Here is a 6778-nt window from a genome sequence, read left to right on the forward strand (position 1 = left end):
GGGAGGGGGGGGGGGGGGGGGGCGGGTTTCAGTATTGCAGAATTATTCCTCCCAGCTGCAGGGCTCTGGACTTGCCTTTGTTCAACTGCATGAAGTTCCAATCAGCCCATTCCTCCAGCCTGTCAAGGTCTCTCTGGATGGTGGCACGACCCTCTGGTGTATCAGCCACTCCTCCCAGTTTGGTATTAGCAAACTGGCTGAGGGTATGCTCTGCTTAATCATCCAGTTTATTAATGAAGATGTTGAACAGGGTTGAACCCAATATTGACCCCTGGGGTACACCATGAGTTATTGGCCTCCAGTTAGACTTTGTGCCACTGTGCTCAACTGTTCAGCCAGTTTTCATACCACCTCACTGTCAGCTCAACTAGCCTGTACTTCACCAGCTTCTCTCTGGGGATTTCATGGGAGACAATGCCAAAAGCCTTACTGACCTCAAAGTAGACAATATCCATGGCTCTCCCATCATTTATCAAGCCAAGCATGTCATTGTAAGTTATCAGGTTGGTCAAGCATCACTTCCCTTTATGAATCCATGCTGACTACTCCCAATCATCTTCTCGTCCTTCATGTTTTGTCCTGCATGTGAATTTTCTCCAGCCCCATCTGTTCTTTAGTTCAGACTCCAGCGGCAAGCAGGGAGTTTTCTAGTTCCTGACTGCTGTCCTTGAAGGGAACACGCTGTCACCTAGTACTTCTTATCTTCTTTGCATCTGAACTCCATTTGCTGTGACCATAATATCTTTTTCCACTCTTCTGCTTGCCCAGCTGAAACCACTGGAAGTGGCCATTCAAATCCTGACAGGGAGTAAGTTAAATATACCACATGAAGTTTGACAACAATGAGAAATAATTTTGTTTAAACAAAGGTCACCATTGGCTGTGATAGTAGCAGCACGTCACATGTAATTCATTTAATCCTCTTTTTAAATTAAACAAGCTGTATTCTGACAAGTTTATTAAGGAGTAAGAAATATTTTTGTTTCATTTTCAAGACATTCTGATGCTTTGAAAATTTTTCCTGTTTTGACATGGAACAAAATATATATTTAAAAGTTTGAATCTTCATGGAAGATAAATGGTGTACAAAAAAAACCCCAAAACATCAGAGTTATTTTAAAAATCCAAATTTGGGTTTATCTAGGATTTTCTGAACTTTGAGAAGAGGACAAAATAATATGCATTTTTAATGCAGAAAAATACACATATGTTGTTTGTCATGTGCAAAGACTGCTGATTATTGGTTTGTTATGTATTACTTTTAAGTGTTAAGAAACTCTTCTGGTTATCATATCACAGTTCTGTCATCATTCTGATTTCATACTGAATTTAGTTTCCTACAACCAATCATAAATCAAACCTGTAAGTTAAACCTCACACATGACCATAAGAAAGGGGGCAGAGGATGGAAGGGAGCAGGACTATAAATCTGATTATAACAGTATTTGCACTAACTGTGAGAACATTACTAATTGGTTAAAAGTCTAAGATCATTTAAGGATAAGCCTAATGGAAAGCTCCAAAGTCATTAAAAACAGAAGTAAAACACTAATCTGAGTCTGGCTGGTTTAGTGCTAGAACTGGAATATACACATATATACTTTTGGAAGTTCATGGCTGCTCATCTGGGATAAACCAGTGCTCTATGTTGACGTAGTAATTCTCTCCCTGTAATACATTGGTTCTACATCTGATCTTTGAAGCTAAATAAAATGTATTTGGCCACTTGAAAATAAGGCACAAATTTGATACCGTACTGTCTTAAATATGAGTTATTCTGCGGGTAAGCTCTGTTATAAGAGAAGGAAGTTTTGGTTGCCAAGTGGTGCTGACATACCTCTTCACTTGATAACTGGGGAACTCAGTCAAATTCCATGGAAAGGTTTGTCAGGATTTAAAACTTCCAGAGCAAATGGGATTAGAAAAAGATTAATATTTAGAACACTGTAACTTTACAGACTAAAAGCCAAACATGCTTTTTGGAGAAGGGTGAACAGAGATTGCCTTAGATTTTCTCTGAAAATTCACACTTAGGTGTACACATCTTTTATTCCTGTCATTTGCTATGGTTATGCACCTCTCTGCATCCTGATTTCTGCTGGAAGTTTAAGTTGCTGAGATATAGTCATGTTCTCAACTGCTGTAACGTTTCTGATGTGACTAGAAAGAAATGGTCCATTCTGATTTATAGCTCTAGTGCAAATATGCATAAGCAAGAATTTGAATAAGATCTGGCTTAAGTATCCTGTCTCTTATTGTTGCTGTTGCGAGAGAGGGGCGGTTTTAATGGCTGGTCTCAATTTTTTTAATTCACTTTATATTTAAGACACATTGAAAAAGAGTAAGAAATGAAATTAAACTTTATGGACTGGTGGAACTTCATGACTTCTTATAACTTGAGTTTGCATGAAATAAAAAATACAAAAAAAACCTTCTTGAAAATAAAATTTGATTTCAAATTTAAGTTGGGCCTTTGGAATTCAAGAACATAAGTGTAGCTGATGGGAAACTGTTTAGAGACATTATTCTTGACTCATAAGAAACAATGTTCTCCAATACAGCTATGGGTATCTATGGCACAGATGTTTCTTGCTCCATCAGAGTGGCAAGTAATGAAAGCAAGGAAGAATTCTGTTCTATCACTTGGCGCAGCATTAGTTGTTGCACTCACTCTTCTGAAGTATATATCGTGGCTTTTGAAACTAGAGACGCAAGAGCTATCTAGGAAGGAAATGCAAACTCAGCAATGATGTTTTCAAATCAAATATAAAATATCTGGAGTTAGGACATGCTCCATAAACTTTCCTGCCTTGGAGGTGCATATGTCACCGGAAAGCCTCTCCTTTCTGAGATGGTGGGGTTTGCTCTTCACTGCTTCTAGGAGAAGGGTAATTTACATCTGCATTTTCTTTTATGAAATATGGGAAGAATGAAGATTCTTCCTCTAAGACAATCCATGCATACCCATATGAATAAAAATAACATGATGAAGCCTTTACTTGAAGCATGTAAACAACAAAGATTGATTGGTATAGTGTTGCTATGTAAGTCACCTGAACAATGGTTGTGTTACTGCATCCTCTCTGGAGTTATAAAGGCTGATTCAGCTGTTTTATTGACATATAGATCATGGTTAACTTATTATTTATTAAGCCTTAGGAGGGCTTTTTGGCAACTCCATTTGGCTTGCAGTAGGGAAATCTGTGCTACAACTGCTTAAACAATATTTGGCTTACTTACAGTACAGTAACATCATTACCTGCATTGCCAGGGTCTTGTTCCAGAGCTTTACATGTGGGGCGATGACATCACTGTGGTTGTTTGACATTTACACCTCATTTGCTGAATCATTCTGGAATGAGAAATGTACCTTCAATGTAAAACTCTCAATTACACATCATTTGCCTCCCCATATTAAAAGAAAGGAGTCATCTTATAGGATTGTTCATGATGATCTCCCTGGAATCTTCATAACACCTCACACTGTAAGACAGCATTTCTGTAGCACTTCATCATCATGGTGTTCTATCACCTAATAGAATTAATGATTAGTTAGGAGGACCAACTCTGTTGGAGGTGAGTTGGCGAGAGGTCCAGAACTTTAGACATCTAAAGTTGTATTAGCCTATAAATTTGTTAATTAGTAAGTAGAGAGGTACACAGGAGAATTACAGAGCTCTGGTTTGTATCTGTGATATATGCAGCCTAGCAACATCTCAATTCCAGTATTACTTATGTCAGTTGTAAAGGGGTTTTAGCATGTGATGAGTCAACAATAGTGCATTTGACATGGGTTAATACTCTTGGTCTACTTTCTGTACAATGTATCCATTTCAGAAAACAACACTGGGAATGGGACTAATTATTGTCCTTAATTATAATGTCTGCACAGAAGCTGTAGACATAGGCTGAACTATTGTCCCACCTTTAATATGGTCACTACAGTAAAGGACTGAGACATTTGGGGAGTTGTGGTAGATTGCATAATCACTATTCACTTCAAAGGAATTTCTTCTGTTTTGAAAGATTTTACTTGTTTTGAAAAAATCCTATTAGTTTGGGCAATATAGATGAAATACTATTTCTCAACAGCTATGAAACCATTAAGTGTGGCCATCTGATTTGCTGGATTTCTGAAAGAGATTATGCTCCCTAAAGCATAGCTTAGGAGCAAGGGACTGCATGCACTTTTGCTTCTGATCTTTTCTGGGTGTGTGCTAGTAAAATCTCTGTAAAAATTAGTGACCACTCTCCTCTTCATGAAAACCAAGGTGCTGTTATTTTCCTTGTTTCCTAGGCTGCAATAAGCACATGAGCACAAACATTTTCTCTCATTTTCTCTTACTTTAACAAATAGTTTTGAGAAATCTTCAGATATGCAACAAGTACAAACCTGGCTTTATGGATCCAAAGGTTCTTTCAGGTGTTTGTAAGGGGTACTTTAGGAGACCATCTGTCATTTTTTGAGAAGGGCATTCTTGCATGAAAAGAGTGATAAATTTCTGTCTCCCTTTTCCCATTTCTTACTCATCAAAGTCTGGTGCCTACAACTTTAGACTTCACAAAGCTCAAAAGGCACAGAGGCAATAAGCAAAAAGGCTGGATTATGCTTATGGAGGGAAGGTCTTAGTACCATTAGCTGTGTTTTGCAGGGATAACAAACACAGGAACTAGGTAGGACTGGAGGACTTTCAGGTTTGGAAGAGGGGGTTCAGAGTTGGCATGATTCTGACCTGGAATACATCTCTTTTTGATATGCAAACTCTTGGCTTTTTTCTTGGAGATAAACTGACTATTTCACATTATGTTAAGGATTATCAATTCTTGCCAACGCAAGTCCAATGCACCACAGCTACTGTTCTTTCAAATTAAGATGAACAGAAAAGCAAACTAGATGTTAGAGACTTAAAATAGTAATAATGATTGCATCTGGGAGACAAACTCTGAAAATAAACAGAAAAAGTAGTTTCTCTTCTGTAGTTTCTAACACTTAAGCATCCCAGCATCTTGGCCAGTCACATTAATCATTGCCAGTGTCATTATGGATGCTAGAAGCAATGTTACAGTAAACCAGACACTCCTGGGTAAGCTTTGCAAATGCATGACTGTAGCCAGAAGGAATAGGTGAGCAAAGCTATAAAATTCCACCAACCTCATAAACAGAAAAAAAAACATGTTTAAAAACAATCTGTAGCAATGGTTGTCTCATATTTGTACAGTTCTGGCCCTAATGTCACTGGGAGTCTCTTAGGCATTATTATCATACAAAAAAACTAAGAAGGGATGTGGAGTTGCACAGAGTTGGGGTAAATCTTTTTGCTTTGGGTCCCAGGCAACTAAATTTAAAAATTACTATTAGTTATTTGCAATGGTCAAAAGCTAAAGATGAAGTTGCAATGGATAATTATCAAAGGTACTTTGAAGACCTCACAGTTTGGTGTAGGTGACTGAATCATTATTCGTGCCCATCTTTGTCTTATTTTAGGCATGCATGTAAACCACTGTGGTCTAATTGTTTTTGTTTATAACGTTCTGTGAGTTTGAAATAAACGTATCTCAGTATGAACATGAAACAATGTCCCCTATTACAAAATTCATGCCCCATATTGTTTTACATGAAGTTTTGAAAAAATTTGTGGTACAAGGGTGAATTGGATGTATAGAATCACTTAACACTCAGTCTTGTAGTCTTAAGTCTGAAATATTGTTTCCGTTAAACTCAGTAAATTCTTCTCAAAAGAGTTAGTTTAGTTCTCAAAATTCTGTTTTGCTTCAGAGTAACAGACCCTGAAAGTGACTTCACTAGCCAAAAAGCATCAAGCAACTGCTTGAGAGAATCCATACTACGGTACCAAATTTAGTAGTGAAACCACAAAGGGCATATATAGCACACTATACAAACCCACGACTTTCGCAGAAGATTGATTGCATTGGACCAGGTAATAAATATTTTTCCGCCATTTCAGTTGTAGAAAAAGGCTACTGTAACTTTTAGAAATGTTTATTACATTTTACTTGGATGGCATAGACAGGATTTTTATTACTCAAACAGAATAGTACACAAAGTCCTATTGAAGGACTTCACCTTACATTTAAAGCTGGTGGTACACAATGTTGAATACTGTTATGAATAGCCCTGTCTTTCAGATGGGTATTAAACCAAAGCCATTTTTGCTCACTCATCTCAGGAAGGGCAACAGCTTAGATCGCTGTTGCCTTTATTTAATCCTTAAAGTGCTACTAAATTTCTTCTTCTTCTAACTGTTGCCCTTAATGATTGCAATCCAGGCTCTGGAGCAGGGTAAGTTACAAAAAATCCCCAAGGAAATTGTGCTTGTCCTTAGACTTTCAGGCTTCTGATGTGTTTGTTACTGAATATATTTCAATTCTCAGAACCTTTTTATGTATTTTCAGTAGTGAGAGAGTGATCCTACCTTTTGCCTTCTTTAGTTATACTCATTATAGAATCAGAGAAAAGAGAGTGACAAGACTGTAACAATTTACTGTTGCATTTGAATGCTAAGAATGCTGGTTAGGTTTCAGCTGGTATGAGGGCTGGTCTGGCTAGGGACTACCGAAAGACTTAAGCTTTTTGCTATGCTAAAAGACTTTGCAAAAGGCTGGAAATGAAACGTCCCTTGCTGCAGGTAAAGAGAAATACTCGAGAAGTCATTAAATTCCTCTCAGTTAAATGATCTTCAGCTTCAAGACCCAGTCCTTACAGCATTAAGCTTTTCCGATAGGTAGGTGTACCTGAAGCTGCTGCATCAGCCCAGGG

Source organism: Haliaeetus leucocephalus, unplaced genomic scaffold, assembly GCF_000737465.1.
Source record: "Haliaeetus leucocephalus isolate CR32 unplaced genomic scaffold, Haliaeetus_leucocephalus-4.0 Scaffold93, whole genome shotgun sequence".
In the NCBI taxonomy this organism is placed as follows: Eukaryota; Metazoa; Chordata; class Aves; order Accipitriformes; family Accipitridae; genus Haliaeetus; species Haliaeetus leucocephalus.